Genomic DNA, 19,555 nt, shown 5'->3' on the forward strand with positions numbered 1-19,555 from the left:
AAATGACCTTCAGGCTGTGTGTATAAGGTGTATATGAATGCATTCTGTGTTAGATTTGGGCCCTATTCCTAACACCACTTTAATATGTATACAATTATTCCAAAATCCAGAATATTCTGATATCCAAAATACCCTTGGTCCCAAGCATTTTGGATATGGGAGACTCAACCTGTAATATCTATTTTATCCTATGTTTGCAACCACAGGTTCATCATAAGGGCAGCTCTCGCCACCATAAACACAGCAAGGAGTAGGATGATGATAATGTAGTAGCAGGTAGGACTCCCTAGGAAAAAAAATGCAATAATGTTCTATACTTACCTCGTGTCCTCCCCTATACAGCACAAAAAAAGCTCCAGATAAAGAAGTTCCGGTAACAGAGATATTCTCTATTACCCAGATCCTTACACCTCGACTTCTATGCCATACATCCTACAGAATGGATCATCCTGGAGTAATTCCCCATTTTGTTGAGTCACAGTATATGCCAAATGTACAACAAGAGAGGCCTCATCCCCAGGAGCCTGCTTCTGCACCAACCATGCTATCACAAGCTGCACCTGCTGCTGAAATGGCTGTAGCATTAGAGAAGTTCTACATATAACAAAAGACCTTCATGGATAAACAGAGCCCACATGCTGTCCATCAGCCATCATTTGCACAAGGGTGTGATATATATGTCAGCCTCACAGCACACACAAACTAGGATTGTGAATTCTGCAGCCAGTGTTGACACCAGCTAGCTTAAAAGACCAGCCAAACCAGTACATCACCTACATCAGCAACAACAAGTCAATTTAGGTGCAGTGTGTAAATCAGTGTGTGTTGGTGGGCATGGAAGATGACTCAATAGGATCACAGGTAACAAGGGACCTGCAGATAAGCAGAAATAGAGCATTGTTTATGTATATATAACCATTGTTGTCCAATATTGACACTGTAGCGGGTAAGTTCAGACGACCAATGGAAGTAAGCTTTTTATTCCGGAGTTGAAAAGGCAAAGCCATTGTAATGGCTTCTTACGTAAGGCAAACATAGTTCAGGAACAATAAATCAGCTTACATGAGGCAGCAGTTCAAATGAGTAGAGTATTCACAGCACTCATGGTTCAGATTGTCCAGCATATAGAGAGCTGCTGAAGGTGCAACCTCTCTGTCACATTTCCACTGACTAACTAAACTTACCAGGGTTTTATACCTTAGCTGGTCTTAACTGAGGTAAGAATGTGGTTCCTCACTGGCTACAGGAGGTTAACCCTTTCCTCAGAATGTGGGAGAGACCCACTCTGTCACATACCTCCCTCGTTAAATGATGAACCTAAATCACCCATGGTGGAAGCCCAACTCTTCAGCCCAGTTCAGGACAAAAAAATTAGCATTCATATATAGACGTCCCGGTCTGTGCCGGACTTCAAAAGAAAAAGGTTGGAGAGCCGGGTACCACCTTGTCAGTCTTGCGTTAGAATTTTTCATAGACTGTAACCATTTTAATGGTGCTTGTAGTAAACACAGTAAACCTGGCCCCACAAAGATAATATCTCAATGACTCAAGAGCCCATTTTATAGCGAGGCATTCTTTTTCTAGTACAGAATACCTAGCCTCTCATGGGAACAACTTTCTACTAAGATATACAATCGGATGTTTAATGCCATCAAACTCCTGACACAAAACTGCCCCCAAACCCACATCTGAGGAGTCTGTTTGTACGACAAAAGGCTTGGTAAAATCTGGAGACTTTAAAATCGGGTCTTTACACAAAAGATGTAGGACTGACAGCCTCAAGACCTGGGGCTGCTAAGGGAGAAAATTAAGGCAAAAACCTCCTTTAATAGCCTGCTAAATCCAAGAAGGATCTTAACTCTTTTTTGGTAGTCGGAACTGGGGCATAAGCTAGTGCCTGTACCTTACTCACAAGGGGCTTCAGACATCCACTGCCCACCACATACCCTAAGTACTTGGTTTCAGTTTTACCTAGAACACATTTCTTTAAGTTAGGAGTTAAACCTGTCTCTCTCAAAGACTGAAGAACAGCCCTAAGCATATTAACATGGGCATTCCAATGCTGACTATACATTACAATATCGTCCAAGTATGCTGGAGCATAATTCTGATGAGGATGAAGCACCCAATCCATTACCCTCTGAAAAGAGGCCAAGACACCATGCAAGCCAAAAGGCATTGTTTTCCACTGAAAGAGGCCCAGCAGAGTAGAAAAAGCTATTTTCTTCCTAGCTTCCCCTGTTAGCTCAATTTGCCATTATCCCTTCGTAAGATCAAGGGTAGAAATATGTCTGGCCGAACCTAACCTATCAAGCAGGTCATCGACCCTTGGCATTTGGTAGGTATCAAATTTGGACACTGCATTAACTTTGCAGAAGTCTATGCAGAATCTTGTAGAACCATCTGGTTTCGGGACCAAAACAATGGGGCTACACCAGTCGCTAGACAACTCCTCAATTACCCCTAACTTCAACATTTCTTGTATTTCCTTAATTACTTGTACTTGTTTTTCCCTTGAAAGCCTATAGGGTCTTTGTCGAACTACTACTCCAGGTGGGGTTACAATTTCATATAAGACTAAATTGATCCTCCCTGGTTTATCAGAAAAAATATCTGAGAATTCATTAACAAGGTTCCCCAAGGGAGGCTTCAGCTTGTCTGAATTCAAAGGTTCAAGGGGTGGAGAGACCCCATTGGACTGAGGAATCTGTGGACCAAGGTCACTATGGCCATAACCAGGGTCTACAAAAAACACCTCTTGATCCTTCCATGCTTTCAATAGGTTAACATGGTAAATCTGCTTACCTCTATGGGAGTCAGGTTGAGAGACTTCATAATTTACTTCGCCAACCTTTCTAATTACAAATAGTCCTTGCCACTTTGCTAGTAATTTACCTCCCTGAGTAGGTAACAACAAAAGGGCTTTATTCCCAGGTGAAAAAACTCAAGTTCGGGCATTACGGTTATAGAGAAGTTTTTGTGCCTCTTGTGCATTTAACAAATTTTCCCGGGCCAATTGACCTAGTAGGTCTATGCGATTACGCATCTGGACCACATATTGAAGAATGCTTTTGCCCTGATTATTTGTTCTTCCCAGGCTTCCCACAGAAGGTCGAGAACACCCCGTAGCTTCCTCCTATAAAGAAGCTCCAAAAGGGGCAAAACCAGTAGAAGCCTGGGGCACTTCTCTGATTGCAAACAACAAATAGTAGAAGCTCATCCCAACTTTTTCCTGTCTCTATAAACTTCTTTAACATAGACTTTAGTGTACGGTTGAATCCTTTGACTAAGCCATCCATTTGGGGATGATATATGGAGGGTCTGACAGATTTAGTGTTTAACAACTTTAACACCCCCTGCATTAACTTAGACATAAAGTTTGTCCCTTGGTCGGTAAAATTTTGTTTAGGTAATCCAACCCTGGAAAACAGCTCTAATAACTTAGTCGCTACCTGTTTGGCTGTAGCGACCCTTAAGGGAAATGGCTACGGATAACGGGTGGCATAGTCAACCACAACTAAAATGAATTTATAACCTTTAGACCAGGGGTTCCCAACAATGGTCCTCAAGGCACACTAACAGTCCAGATTTTGAGGATAACCACAGTTAAGCACAGGTGTCTTAATTAGTACCTTAGTTATTTTGATTTAACCATCTGTGCTCAGGCATGGATATCACAAAAACCTGGACTGTAAGTGTGCCTTGAGAACCGAGGTTGGGAAACACTGCTTTAGACAGTGGTTCAATCGGACCCACTAAATCAACCCCTATTTTTTCAAATGGGACCCCTACAATTGGGAGAGGGATCAGCGGGGAAGGAGATGGTCGCTTTACTGTTGTCTTTTGACACTCTGAACAAGTGGAACAGAACCGTGAGACCTCAGCATTAAACCCCTTGCCAATAGAACGGGAAAATTATTCTGACCGTCTTATCCCATCCCAAATGACCACCCCAAAGAAACTTAATGGGTTGAAACCAGAACTTGCTTCTGAATGGCCCGGGACCACCAACTGTTGTATCACCTCCCCTATTTGTTTGTGCTTGTCTAGTCAATATAAAACCTCTTTAAGCAACACCAAATGGGGATATTTTACTGCTATTACATGTGACAAGAGGACACAATCCACTGAAAGAACCTGTTCAAAGGCCCCTTTTAAAGCAAGATCTTCCTGTTGGGCCTTTCTTAAATCAACTTGAGGTGCAAGGGGAAGTGTTAAGACCTCTTCATTAATACTACTTAATTGAACCTCAGCATTATTCCCCGAGCTACGAGAATTAGGTGGGCTGCTAGACACATCAGTGTTCCTAGACCTTTCAGCAATACCATGGTCATCAGAATTATCAGATACACTGACATGAACAGGAACATCAGCATTTACAGGCACATTGTGAGCAGTAGCATTATGGGAAGAGACCTTTTTTCCCAACAAAACATCACAAGCAAGCCAGTCTCTGTGATCCTTTCTCCTTTGTTTCTTTGATTTAGGACCCTTTACCCGAGACAGAAACAAATCAGGGGAGAAGGGAAATGGCTCTCCAAGGGCTGCTGCAGGCACCTGCTCTTCTGGTAGAGCCCAGAAATGAGGCCAGTCATGACCTATTAGCCCAGGGGCTGGTAACCAAGGACACACACCCACACGTACTTTATTAGTCTTTCTCCTGATTATCAAAGGGAACATGCCAACGGGAAAGGCCGGAAGATCTCCATTCACACAACAGATGCGAACTAGTTCGTGAGGCAAGAACAACTCTGAAGACAACCAATCCCTTTGTATCAGTGTATTAGCAGAGCCAGAGTCCACCAAGCCCTCGACCAGTCTATTACCGACTTGCTCACTTTCCTGTATTCTAGGTGGAAGAGGGCAGTTCTCTATAGCTGTAAAGACACCGGAAAAAAAGCAATCCATATGTGGACATGCCCATTCTTGATGCCCACCTTGGCCACAGGAGGAACATACTTTAGCTGGAGTTATTGGGGAAGTCCTCCACTCTGGACCTCCAACTTCTGGAAAACATGAACCATCACCTTCCCCATAGAACTACTTCTGGGCTGAAAACCCTCTTTACGTGAAAAGAAGGGTGAAGCTGTGGACCTCAATTTCCATGAAGCCATCACCTGTGAGGGGTACTGGTGCCTATCCAAATCCATACATGGGGGCACCTTATCCTGAGACCAAACTGCCTGTGGAGACAGACAGGGAGACTCCGGTGTAATTAAAGAAGAAAGGCTCTCCATACCATCCTGCGCCAGCAAGGCATTTTCCACTAGCCAGACAGCAGAATCCAAATTCTCAACTCGATGCAGCCGGACTCAGCGAGCAACTTGTACAGGAAGAAGTGCAACAAACAGCCAGGTGTAATTATGTAGGGCCGGCTGTAGCCATTTAAATGGGTGGCCAGTTTCTGTGCCAGGATGAATGGCCTTCCATCAGGATCAAAGGACAGAGACCTGAATTTCTGATGGTACGTTTCTGGCTAGAGGCCAAACCGATCCGCTATGGCAGACTTCACTGTGTCATATATTTTTGCATTTTCCAGTGACAGGGTGGCGTATGCAGCTTGGGCCTCACCTGTTAGCAGAGGGGTAATCCGTATGGCCCAGGAATCTTTGGGCCATGCTTGCAAGGTAGCAGCCCTTTCAAAAGTGGTAAGAAAGGCCTCCACATCATCTGATGCCTGCATTTTGGGGAGTACTGGAGCAGTTACCACTGTTTGTTGCTGTTTAAAAAAGTCCAACATTTGTTGCAAAACGACTTCCATGGTGGTCTCTTTAGGATCCCTGGCACAGAACCCACTTTATCCCACTTCTGATACCACAATGTAGCGGGTAAGTTCAGACGACCAATGGGAGACTGAGGTGTTGCAAACAAGTAAGTTTTTTATTCCAGAGCTGAAAAGGTATAGCCAGTAATGGCTTCTTACATAAGGCAAACACAATTCAAGAACAATAAATCAGCTTACATGAGGCAGCAGTTCAAACGAGCAGAGTATTCACAGCAGTCATGGTTCAGATTGTCCAGCATAGAGAGAGCTGCTGAAGCTGACATTTCCACTAAATAACTAAACTTACCAGGGTTTTATACCTTAGCTGGTTATAATTGTGGTGAGGGTGTGGTTCCCCTCTGGTTACAGGAGGTTAACCCTTTCCTCAGAATGTGGGAAAGACCCACTATGTCACAGACACCAATTAAAAATACTTTGCTCATGCATTCAGAAATTTTTTTGTCTTCTTTTGCAGTCCTATTTTATTTTATGCCTTTCTTTTTTTAACATCTGTTGATAGCATAATCTTTTTTGGTATGTACATAACATGTTTTTAACTAGCTATATTGAAACTTATAACAAGAAACAGCATGAGTGCACCATGCTGTAAGGTTGAAAAAGCATTTCAGGGATTTTGTGAAAGCGACACATATGAGCGTGGTGGTAAAGTGGGCGTGTACAGCTACATCTGAGAGGCGTGTCATAATACTGACTACATCCAAATGCAAATGAGCCCCATGAGCCATATGTTGCAGTTGTTGTTCATGTATTGTGTTAGTTTCACAAGTGGGTCCATATAAGTGGCTAAGAGAAACGTTACATCTGCGTGCATGATCGCAATGCTATCGCAATCCTAACCTGCGCATGCACACTGTGGTGCATACACATGCGCAGTACGCATCATTTGTCAATCTGCGTACACTGTTGCAATTGCCATCCATGACAGGGGTAACTAGACCTTTTGGGGCCCCATTACAAATGTTCACATAGCCCCCAACCTCAAGGTGGGATTCAGCCGACATAGCCAGGCGAGCAAAAAATATGTTTGTTTGTTTGTTTTTTAATTATAAGTGTATACATATATACACCAGTAAAACACGAGGCTGCACTCAGAGACTTTGAACCTATTAACCCAATATGTGGGTATTTATTGTGTGATCGTGGTCGTCGTTTTGTGGAGCGTATCCCCTTCCTCAGGACAACAAAGTAACATATAGTGTAACAAACAAGTGAATATACAGTGTAAAAACTTACCCTCATCCCCCCAAAAGGGAGCCCAGGTCCCACCGGCCAGCCGTCCTGTACCGACACTTCTGGTCGTGGCAACCCCGTCGCACCGGAAGTGACCTCATTCATGTCAGTAAACTATGTATACAATATCAGACCATGAGTCATGTGCATGGATAAAAAAGTAAATAGTGCACTTATACATATTAAAACATCCTTAATGCATCACATAAAAATCACTGAAAACATATTAAAGTCATGTTATTATTATTATTATTATTATTATTATTATTATTATTATTATTATCCTTTATTTATATAGTGCCACAAGTGTTCCGCAGCGCCTTACATAGTACATAGAACTAATAGGTGAACAAGAAACAAGTAACTTACAGTACATTACCATGCAGGACAAGGACACAACTTATATATATTGCTGCAATAGCGATTAAGCACTCACAATAAGCAGCAGGGAGTTGGCAGTCACGTGTTAGGTGCCCTTATGGGGAGTAAGGAGCAGAAGAAAACGTAAAGAGAAGCACATGAGGGAAGAGGTCCCTGCTCATGAGAGCTTACATTCTAAATGTTAAAAAATATTTCATCAAAGATAAACAACTGCAAAAACACCATGTAAATTTTATAAAAAGTGCAAATGTGCAGATAGATCCTGTATAATTCACATATACCAGGCAAAAAAAAAGAAATGTTTGGTGAAAATATGAAAAAACTAAAAAATACCAATAAAAATCTGTATTAATCAGAGCATAGTTTCTCACAACAGTTAACTTGCTAAAAACAGTAAATCTCTATCCTACACCACCATCTAGTGGTTAACCAATCAAACTACAGGCTATTACAGAATAATTCTTCAAATTGCACACGTCCCTGGGCATATATTAGATAAAATACATCAAGCCTAGAGACTCGTGTTAACCTCGTGGGGCCAACAAATCCAGATGGAAAATCCATCTGGATTACAGTTGTAAAAATTTTTTCATCCTGTCTCCACCTGTCTCCACCACGTTGTAAAAATTTTTTCATCCTGTCTCCACCACGTATGGAAATTGGCACATGATCAATGATGATTAGTTTGTTAAACTGTGAATGTCCTGTTTCATATACAACATAAGGGTGGGTGGGAGGGCCCAAGGACTATTCCATCTTGCACTTTTTTCCTTTCCATTATGTGCTGGTTGGGGCATTGCTGCCTGACATTTTTAATTAATGTTATGGTTGGTTTAGGAACCAATGATTTGTTTTTAAATTAATTTATTATCAATTTTACAGCCAGGGGCTGCCCCAATGAATTTCTTTTGATTATTAATTATTCAGCCCGGGGCATGCACCAATGAATTGTTTTTTAATTAATTTATTATCAATTTTACAGCCAGGGGCTGCACCAATGAATTTCTTTTTATGTATGGAAATTGGCACATGATCAATGATATTATATTTGAAGGTAGCTATACTGTGTTGATACATAATATTGGGCCACTGGTTGTTCACTGGTGCCCGACTGTAAGGCGGCCCTTATGGCCGACCGGGTGTTGTGCCACCCTAAATTTGAATTGGCACTCCATCTTTCAGATGTAATACAGCCAAAAAAGGGCAAAAATTTACATAGATCACATGGCTAGTGCAGCATGTTAAAGGCCACCCAACCTTAAATCTTCTGCCCGAATATGGATGTAGAATGGTGTCTCCAGTACTTAAATATGAACAGGTCGTACAACCGAAGCATTTATAGCAACCATTCTTAGGGCTCAAGACATTTTTTTCAATGGTAAATTCTATAGACAAGTTACAGGTTGTGCTAAGTGTTCTGTGGTAGCAGCCTCTTTCGCGAATACTTTTATGTGGGAGGTAGAAAAAGGTCTATTTTTTGAAGACAGCTTAATGATTACGAAGGCCATTATTTTATATTTTCGTTACATTGTCGATTTGTTGATTTTTTTGGCAGGGGGACAGGGCCGCCATCAGGGGGGGACTGCCGGGACTGTAGTCCCGGGCCCAGACACTCTCAAGGCCCACCCGCTCCTACCACGTAGCTGCTGCACAATAGCAGTAAGTGACTAACAGGCCCAGGGATACACTCCCGCTCCGCCTACCCACTCCTTGTACTGTACGCCGCCCGCTACTGCTATCAGTAGCATTACAAGGGTGGGATGAAAGCTGCACAGGAGCCTGGTGCTCCTTCCTAAAAACAGCCGGTGCCGAAGATCACTGCAGACCATTTAGCAGCAGCTCATGATGTAATTAAGAAGCAATGACTATGCCTCAGAGGAGCCGCACGAGAGAAAACGGAGGGAACTGGACGTTTTTGGCAGGTAGGCAGGCTACAGTCCTGGGGGAGCATGATACGAATCGTGGGTGGGGGAAGGAGAGCACTATCAGGAACATACAGGTGGAGGGGGAGCAGAGTACACATTGTGGAAGATACAGACAGGTTGGGGGGGAGCGTGAGTGTGTGTGGAGAAAAGGGTAAGGACGGAGCACATTAATGAAATAAACAACATGGGGTGAGAAGCTACTGTTTGTAAAGAAAATAATAATGGGGAGGGGCAAAGTAAAAAAAGGGGCCACTATAATAAAAATACAGACAGGGGTGCACTAAAAGAAAAATACAGTAGGGGGGCACTAGAAGAATAATGCAGACATGAGGCCTTCAGAATAAAAATACAGACAGGGGGGCACTAGCAGAATAATGCAGACAGGGGAGCATTATAATCAAAATACAGACAAGGTACACCAGAAGTATCATACAGACAGGGGGGTATTATAATAAAATATTTGTAAATATATACTTAAATATACTGATATTGTCTGAATTTTAAAAAAAATGTTTTCTCCTTTATAGCGAAAGCCAAACTTGCCGACATTCAGCTCCCTCCTTCCGGGCAGTGGGGGGCGTGGCCGGGTATTTACGAGGCATTGGGGGCGGGGCGGGCGATTGCGTCATCATGGCTCCGCCCCCTCTTCACAATGCTGAAATTATTGGCATTTTGAAGCAGGGAGCAGGGCCATGATGACGCGATTCAGCACGAATTGCGTCACTGCCCCCTCCCACCCCCCTTCCCCACTGCGGGAGTTTCTATGGGGTAGAGGGGGGCAGGTGGCATCTGGGAGGCTTGTCTGCCTTTCAGGGGGGTCGGGAGCGGCACCCAATATTTGGGAAGCTCCCGACCAAATCGGGAGTGTAGGCCGGCCTGGCCAAAGCTAACATTTAAAAATTCCCTGGCAAGAAATTCTACATTTATCCCTGCTGCCAGTGAGAATTCAACTGGCAACATAGGAGCAAATCTAAATGAGACAGCTGCATTTTGGTTTGCTGCCACACCATAGTTCATTGCATAGCTTGAGCTGCAGAGCTCTTATTCTCTATACAGTAAGTCAGTCAGTGTTGGACTTATATACTATAACATGTACTTTTACCCCCATATGGTAGCAAGGGACTAGCCATATAAAAAGTCCAGGTCCCTCAGGACCTTCTACAGACAGTTAGTGGTCACAGTGTGTATGTAGTAGGTCTACTACATGCCAACTGGGCACAGTTTTCAAGGGACACCATTTTTATTAGAGCGCCATTTACCCTACAGTAGTTATGCCTCTGACTAATATCACTATGATGTCACGCCAAGCCACTGCGTGTGAGGAGGACTGAGGAGCAACCTGGGCAGAAGAAGGAGCGAGGTAAGTGTCTGGGGTTGTGGTGTGGCCAGGGCTGGAGGGGCCCTGTCTATTTTGTCTGCCCCGGGACCCATATTTTCTGATGGCAGCCCTGCAGGGGGATATTCAGATATTAATAGATATAGTGACAAAAGAAAACTTATCCGATAGTCCCATCAAATTAACCCTGATGCATGATGTGACACAAATTATGTTCTTGACATCTTGATCAAATTAAACAATGGGGAATTAGGTACCATGTTATATTCAAAACCCACAGATCGCAATATGCTATTGCATTTTAATAGTTTCCACCCCATAGCAACAGTCAGGGGTTTACCCAACTCACAGTTCATACCTGTGTGTAGGAGTAATAGTGACAAAACTGAAGCAGAAAAACAGCTGAATTCAACGGTGTAAAAATTTGTGGAGAAGGGATATCCCTTAAAAGAGTTAATTGTCGCTAAAGAGACAGGCAGAAATTACTATCTCCTAAACAGGCTAGGGACAATAAGAAAATTTTGCCTTGGGTTAAAAAATATGACACCAAATGTAAATACACAAATAAATAAGTCTGGCAAATTGTGTAAGCAAAACATGGGACGTGTTGGAATTCGCCCACATGTAATGCTCTCACAATATTGGTGGCATTGTCCGAAATCACAAATCCCGAGGAGAGTCCAAGTGGGGTAAGCCATTTAGCAATGATTTCCCTGAGTTTTTCTAAGAGATTCTCAGTGGTATGCCTCTTAGTGAAACCAGTTATACAAAGAGTAGCCTGCCTCTGTATCAGCTGTCTTTTTGTAGATGTTGCTGCTGCTGTTGCTGTTGTAGGCAATACACCTACCCAGTGGGCTGTCACAGTCATATAATCCTTAGTTTGCCCTGTCCCACTTGTCCACATATCAGTTGTCAAGTGGACAGTGGGTACAACGGCATTTCTGAGGACATTAATAAGGTTTTTTTAATGTCCTTGTACAGACATGGAATTGCTGTTCTAGCGAAGTGGAATCTAGAAGGGATCTGGTAGCGAGGACACAGGACCTCAATTAACTATTGAAATACCCACTGCAGTAATGGTGGATACTCGATGCACATCTAATACCAGCATAGCTGTTATGGCGTCAGTAATCCGCTGTGCAAATGGGTGATTGCTGTCATACTTGTTTGCCCTTGCAAACGATTGTTTGACAGGTAATTGTTTTTTGGTGGATACATTACAAGTAGTCTTCCTCCTGGTCCCCTTCTGGGATGAAGATCCACTCACAGCAACAGCAGCAGCAACAGGCATAGTCATCAAGGATCCTTCTGAGGAATCACGGATATTAGAGGAGCAATCATGCTTCGAATAACAACATTGGATGCAGCAGGACTACTCCCGATGACGGATGAGGATGTTGATGATGCAGGTGTCGGTGGTGGAGATCGAAGGCGCTTGGATCCCACAGATAGGGAGCAGGAAGGTGATACTGGACTTATTACGTTTTGAGTTTTGGAACTTGGCAACATACACTTTGATATTTGATGAATGCGCTCCAAGTGACGTAACAAGGAGGAGGTTCCTAGGAGGTTTAGGTCCCTCCCTCTACTCACTCTTGCTTGGCAATGGTTAGATATGGCTTGACAACTGTTGTCCAGATTGGGGTGAAAATAATTCCACACGTGAGAAGTGGATTTTTTTGTCTTTTGCCTCGGCATGACAACAATGGGCTTTGGCTTTTTCAATCCATGGGCAACAGATGTTGCCTTACTTACACAAAGGACATCCTCATAACCAACATCTTCATCATCAACATCCTCATCATCCTTAGCGCCTTCAACTACCAAAATATCATCCTCCTCCATGTGCAATTCCACAGAAGCATCCTCGATGACTACGTCTGCAAGATGTTGACTGCCCTTCCCCACATTTACAAAGGGCACACAAATGTTCTAACTTGGAGGATCCTCCAGTACACTAGTATTTAGGTCTGGCTCACACATGGCAACCCCAGACACACTTGCACTCTCCTCGGGGATTTGTGATTTCGATTTCTCAGGGCATACAGTTGGTTTTTCCGGAGCTGTCTTACTCTTCTTAACAACTTTCAATTTTTTAATGGTACCACCACCACTACTACTACAAGCAGAAGGGCTATCAGAACCAGCAGTCATCATAAATAAAGGCCAAGACCTTATCCTTTCCTTGCCACTCTGTGTAGTGAATGGCATATTGGTTTATCTAAAGGCAACTTGCCTTTCAATTTTTTTTCTTTACTACAGTAAAAGTAGCTTTACCATATCCATGGCGTGACTTAAGCTAGAGGACGAGGAAGTTGACGGCCTTGCATTAACATGATGACTGCTGGCGGCAGCTACAACATGTGGTTCTTGGCCTTGCTCTCCTGTCATGTGACGTGTTGGAACTTGGAGGATCCTCCAGTACAGTAGTATTTAGGTCTGGCTCACACATGGCAACCACGGACACACTTGCACTCTCCTCGGGGATTTGTGATTTCGAATTCTCAGGGCACACAGTTGTTTTTTCCGAAGGGCTATCAGAATCAGAACCAGCAGTCTTCATAAAGAAAGGCCAAGGCCTTATCCTTTCCTTGCCACTTCGTGTAGTGAATGGCATATTGCCAATTTTTTGTTTATCTAAAGGCAAATTCCCTTTCAATTTTTTTTTCTTAACTTCAGTAAAAGTAGCTTTACCATATCGATGGCGTGACTTAAGCCCTGGGGCATGGGCCTTCATAGAGGGCGAGGAAGATGATGGCCTTGCACTGCTGGCGGCAGCTACAACATGTGGTTCTTGGCCTTGCTCTCCTGTCATGTGACAGCCCTCCATATTTTCTGCAGTCTTGAAGCTGTGTCACAGGCACCAATAGTGTAGCCAAGGTGCGGTTACAAAATTCACACATGTGCAGTCGTGCGCAAACAGAAAAAAAATAGACAAAAGACACTATTTGTTTGTGGGGTTTTTTTCAGCTCCAGAACTTGGGCCCAGAGCACAGATTGATGACGACAGGAGTCGGGCAGCTCTAGGTTGCATTGCTGTATCTTATGCGGCTAAGCCTAACACACGCACACACACAGAAGAAAAATAGACAAAAGACACTATTTTTTTGTTTTGTTTTTTTCGGGGCCAGAACTTGGGCCCAGAGCACAGATTGTTGATGATGCACTAGGTTGCAACTTGCATCACTGCTGTATCTTGTGCGGCTAAGCCTAACACGCACACACACAGAAAAAAAATAGACAAAAGACACAACTTTTTAGTTATTTTTTTTTCGTGTCCAGAACTTGGGCCCAGAGCACAGATTGATGATGACTGGAGTCGGGCAGCACTAGGTTTGCGTTGCTGTATCTTGTGCGGCTAAGCCTAACACGCACGCACAGAATACAAATAGACAAAAGACACTATTTTTTTTTCGGGTCAAGAACTTGGGCCCAGAGCACAGATTGATGACGACTGGAGTTGGGCAGCACGAGGTTGCAACTTGCGTTACTGCTGTATCTTGTGCGGCTAAGCCTAACACGCACACAGGCACAGAAAAAAAATAGACAAAAGACTATTTTTTTTTTTGTTTTTTTGGTTCAAGAACTTGGGCCCAGAGCACAGATTGATGACAACTGGAGTTGGGCAGCACTAGGTTTGCGTTGCTGTATCTTGTGCGGCTAAGCCTAACACGCACACAGACACAGACGAAAAATAGACAAAAGACACTATTTTTTTTGCTGGATCATTTCAGGTCCAGAACTTGGGCTCAGAGCACAGATTAATGATGACTGGAGTCGGGCAGCACTAGGTTGCGTTGCTGTATCTTGTGCGGCTAAGCCTAACACACACACACAGAAAAAAAAATAGACAAAAGACATTATTTTTTTAATTTTTTCTTTTGGGTCCAGAACTTGGGCTCAGAGCACAGATTGATGACGACTGGAGTCGGGCAGCACTAGGTTGCGCTGCTGTATCTTGTGCAGCTAAGCCTATCATGCACACACAGAAAAAAAATAGACCAAAGACACCATTTTTTTTGTTTGTATTTTTTCGGGTCCAGAACTTGGGCCCAGAGCACAGATTGATGACGACTGGAGTCAAGCAGCATTAGGTTGCATTGCTGTATCTTGTGCGGCTAAGCCTAACACGCACACACAGTAAAAAAATAGACAAAAGACACTATTTTTTTTTGTTGTTTTTTTTTCAGGTCCAGAACTTGGGTCCAGAGCACAGATTGATGACAACTGGAGTCAGGCAGCACTAGGTTGCATTGCTGTATCTTGTGCGGCTAAGCCTAACATGCACACACAGAAAAATATTAGACAAAAAAAGACACTATTTGTTTTATTTTTTTTTCGGGTCCAGAACTTGGGCCCAGAGCACAGATTGATGACGACTGGAGTCAGGCAGCACTAGGTTGCGTTGCTGTATCTTGTTCGGCTAAGCCTAGCATGCACACACAGTAAAAAAATAGACAAAATACACTATTTTATTTAATTTTTTTTTGGGTGGGGGGGGGGCGGTCCAGACCTTGGGCCCAGAGCACAGATTGATGATGACTGGAGTCGGGCAGCACTATATTGCGTTTCTGTATCTTGTGCGGCTAAGCCTAACACGCACACACAGATAAAAAATAGACAAAATACACAATTTTTTTTGTTGGGTTTTTTGGGTCCAGAACTTGGGCCCAGAGCACAGATTGATGACGACTGGCATCGGGCAGCACTAAGTTGCGTTGCTGTATTTTCTGCAGCTAAGCCTAACACGCACACACAGAAAAAAAATACACAAAAGACACCATTTTTTTTGTTGTTTTTTATTCGGGTCCAGAACTTGGGCCCAGAGCACAGATTGATGATGACTGGAGTCGGGCAGCACTAGGTTGCATTGCTGTATCTTGTGCGGCTAAGCCTAACACACACACACACACACACACACACACACAGAAAAAAATAGACAAAAGATAAAAAATTTTTGGTTTGTTTTTTTTCGGGTCCAGAACTTGGGCCCAGAGCACAGATTGATGATGACTGGAGTTGGGCAGCACTAGGTAGCGTTGCTGTATCTTGTGCGGCTAAGCCTATCACGCACACACAGAAAAAAAATAGACAAAAGACATGCAAGTACTACCTCTCCCAGCCCTACACTACCCACCCTCCCTGTTCAGTCTCCACAGCCAGAGTGAAATGGCGGCCGCCGCGTGGTCCCTTATATACATAGATACGAAAGCTCGCGAGTCGCAAGATTTTGTCTCTATGGTTTTGCCTCGGTTTGAGATTCGGCGGGGGAACCAAACGCCTGTTCAGTTCTCGCCCCGGATGTCAAAATTCGGGTGGGTTCGGATCTCTGAGATCCGAACCCGCTCATCTCTAATTTTATCTAATATGTGCCCAGGGACGTGTGCAATTTGAAGACCTATTCTGTAATAGCCTGTAGTTTGATTGTTTAACCACTAGATGGTGGTGTAGGATAGAGATTTACTGTTTCAGCAAGTTAACTGTTGTGAGAAACTATGCTCTGATTAACACGGATTTTAATTGGTATGTTTTTGTTTTTTCATATTTTCACCAAACATTTCTTTTTTATTGCCTGGTATATGTGAATTATACAGGATCTATCTGCACATTTGCACTTTTTTTAAAATTTACATGGCGTTTTTGCACTATCTTGGATTAAATATTTTTTAACATGACTTTAATGTTTTCAGTGATTTATATGTGATGCATTAAGGATGTTTTAATATATAGAAGTGCACTATTTACTTTTTTATCCATGCACATGACTCATGGTCTGTATACATAGGTTGCCATGGTCCTGGGACCAGACTGAATGAGGTTACTTCCGGTGCGACGGGGTGGCCCCGGACCGGAAGTGTCGGTACAGGACGGACGGCCGGTGGGACCAGGGTAGAGATTATTTCCCCTTCATGCTAGGGACCTGGAAGTGACGTGAGTGAGGGCGGATGTGCAGTTCCATGCCCATTAAGGCTACCTAAAGAAGAAAGTTGTCCCCTCGCAGGCTCGCTATGCTTTGTGCTTGGTGGCTCGCTACGCTCGCCACACGGTTATATTCCCCCTCTTTGCCCACTTGGATGGTAGGGAGTGACGCTGGACACTGGCTGATGACGTCAGGGTCCTCTCCGTGAAGTGGATTTAGACATTACCGTGGGACCTGGGCTTCCTTGGCAGTGGCAAACGCAGGATTTCCAGAGGGGGTTTCTAAATGCTTAATTTTAGAGTGAGTGTGGCCTGTCAATGAAGAGGGCAGAATTAGTACTTAACCAGCTTTAATTAGCGTCATACAAAGTGTATTGTGTGTATTAATTCCAGCGTATTCAGGACCAGTGATCACAGTAAGCCATTAGATGCGCCAGTAGGCCGTCCTGACTGAGCTGAACGTATTTATTTTAGATGTAGGCACCATTCCAGACTATTGTAGTAAATCCGGGAGCCTGGAGGAGCAGCAGAAAAACCTAGCACTGCCCTGGCCATACTGTATATGTACATATTGGGCTCTATAGCAGTGCATCTCTAACAGTGCATGTTTTCCAGATCTTCTAGTTGGTGCACAGGTTATTTATTACTGGCTGATACATGTTTAAAGATCCACAGGTGGTGCTAATTATTTAATTTGTGATACTGAGAAGAATATGCAGCACTAGTAACAATATATTATATTATTATTTCTATCGTGGTCATGGTGTGGGCTGGGGAGGGGGGTTTCCAGGCAGACGGAAACCCCCCTGCGTTTGCCTATGCTTGGGGGGATGACGGTAAGTTTTTACACTATATATTCACTTGTTTGTTACATTATTTTACTTTGTTGTCCTGAGGAAGGGGGATACGCTCCCCGAAACGTCAACCACGATTACATAATAAATACCCACATATTGGGTTGATGGTTTTGAAGTCTCTGAGTGCTGCCTCGTGTTTTACTGGTGTATATTTTAGGGGGTGCATACCTCTGAGGAGGGCACCAGAGCAAGCCATGGATGGATTTTGAGTTGGTGCCGAAGTTAACATTGGGATATATACATATATATATATTTATACTGAGCATATTAAATTTATGAAGAAATTATAAATCACTTATGCAGCAGCAGCTGCTGTACCACAGTCTTACCTCAAACTCTGCTTCGACGACTTGAGCCTTGCTCCCTGACTGCTGCTGCACTGCAGTACATCCCTCCCAATCCCCATCCGGAGCCCAGGGAAGAGAGACTTGTGAGATTATGATGTCATCAGTCAGTAGCTCTCCAGCGGCACGGCTGGTTGAAGCACAAATCAGTAAGTGACCACACAGTCCTTGTGAGTGCCGCCCCATACCATGCCCACCCGCCGTCCACTGATTCCCGGAAGCCATTAAGTTTCAATAAAGGATAACAGAAAATTTTACAGCTCTGATCCCAAGTTACCAGTAGTCTTTGGATTTATGGATCCTTGGAGCCCATGAGGGATAGGTCATGTATTTTCCCTGTAATCCAGCTATGATTAAATACACACTTGCAATAAAATAATGTTGTGCGTACTCTGCTTTTGAGAAAAGGATCTGTCAGTATTCTGGTTGAGGACACCATGCAGTGCCTCTGAGGGGAATATCTGCCTGAGTTTGTCCACAAGGACCAGTGGCGTAACTAGGGTATATGGAGCCCAGGGCAAAATTAAAAATGGGGCATGTCAACATGACACACCCCTTTCTCGTCACTCTGGGAACATTTCTTTCCATTACATATGCACCTTAATGCCCAGAGTAGTAGTGCCCCTCTTGAAATACCCTCTGTAGTAGAGCCCCTTATGCAATGTCCCCAGTAGCAGTGCCCCATGTAGTAGTGCCCTTTATTCAGTGCCCCCTTGTACTGTGCCCCCCTATGCAGTGTCCCTTATACAGTCCCCCCTATGTAGTGCCCCCGGTAGTGGTCCCCCTTATGCAGGCCCACAGTAGTGCCTCTTATACAGTACCCCCAGTTTTGGTCCCCCTTATGAAGGCCCCCAGTAGTGCCCCTTATACAGTGCCCCAGTAGTGATCCCCCCTATGCTGTGCCCCTTATACAATGCCCCCAGTAGTGATCCCCCTTATGAAGGCCCTCAGTAGCACCCCTTATACAGTGACCCCAGTAGTGATCCCCCTATGCTGTGCCCCTTTAGTGCCCCCAGCCAGTAGTGCATAAGAGACAGACACAAAACACTCACTGACTTACCTGAATCCCTGCTCCTGCCGCGCCCACCGCTGTCTGCTCCTCCGTCCTGCCGCTTGGTACTATGGGAGAAATGTTATGATGTCTCTCCCATCACCCAGTGCAGTAGCTGGAAGGCGGAGCTCATGAGTGAGCTCCAGCCCGGCTCTGGCAGTGGGCGCAGCAGCCAATAAGAGTCTGTCTGACTCTCTTTGGCTGCTGAAACACAGACGTGTGAAACTGTGTAGTGTGGACCTAGGGCTGAGTGACTAGGGCGGGCCTGTAACATGGCCGGCAGCAGACAAACACCACCGCGCCGCCCTGCCCTAGTTACGTCACTGACAAGGACAATCTCTCATCAAATAACTTGACACATCTTTTTGTATTAGAGAAGTGCTAGTAGCAGTTCTCCACACTCCTTTCACTGGGCCAACTGTGTTGACAGCAGCACAAAGATGTTTTTTTTTGCAGGGCTATGCCAGGGGTGTACCTAGGTCATTGTAATTGGTATTGCCACTGAGAGAGCTCAAGATCTGAGCTTGGTTGCTCCCCCCGGCGGTACCTGTGTCCTTATTTTGGAGTTTTGGAGTGTCTTTGGAGGCACCAAGCTTCCTGGAGAGGCAGCCAGGGGATCCTTTGATAAATATGTCACCTAGTCACTGTCAATCTCCTGACTGCATACTGTAATTACTTAGGATCCAACAAGGTTGCAATTATGATATTACTATTAAGATATTACAAG

At 44.1% G+C, this 19,555-nt stretch overlaps 1 protein-coding gene across 1 annotated transcript in view; it reads left to right on the forward strand.

Annotated features, from left to right (window-relative positions):
• Positions 1-19,555, forward strand: part of LOC148508475 (serine/threonine-protein kinase SBK2-like) — a 52,321-nt gene that overhangs the window by 22,145 nt on the left and 10,621 nt on the right. The window lies entirely within an intron of this gene.

The sequence above is a fragment of the Taudactylus pleione genome, unplaced genomic scaffold (genome assembly GCF_031769625.1).
Source record: "Taudactylus pleione unplaced genomic scaffold, aTauple2 ptg000366l, whole genome shotgun sequence".
Taxonomy (NCBI): Eukaryota; Metazoa; Chordata; class Amphibia; order Anura; family Myobatrachidae; genus Taudactylus; species Taudactylus pleione.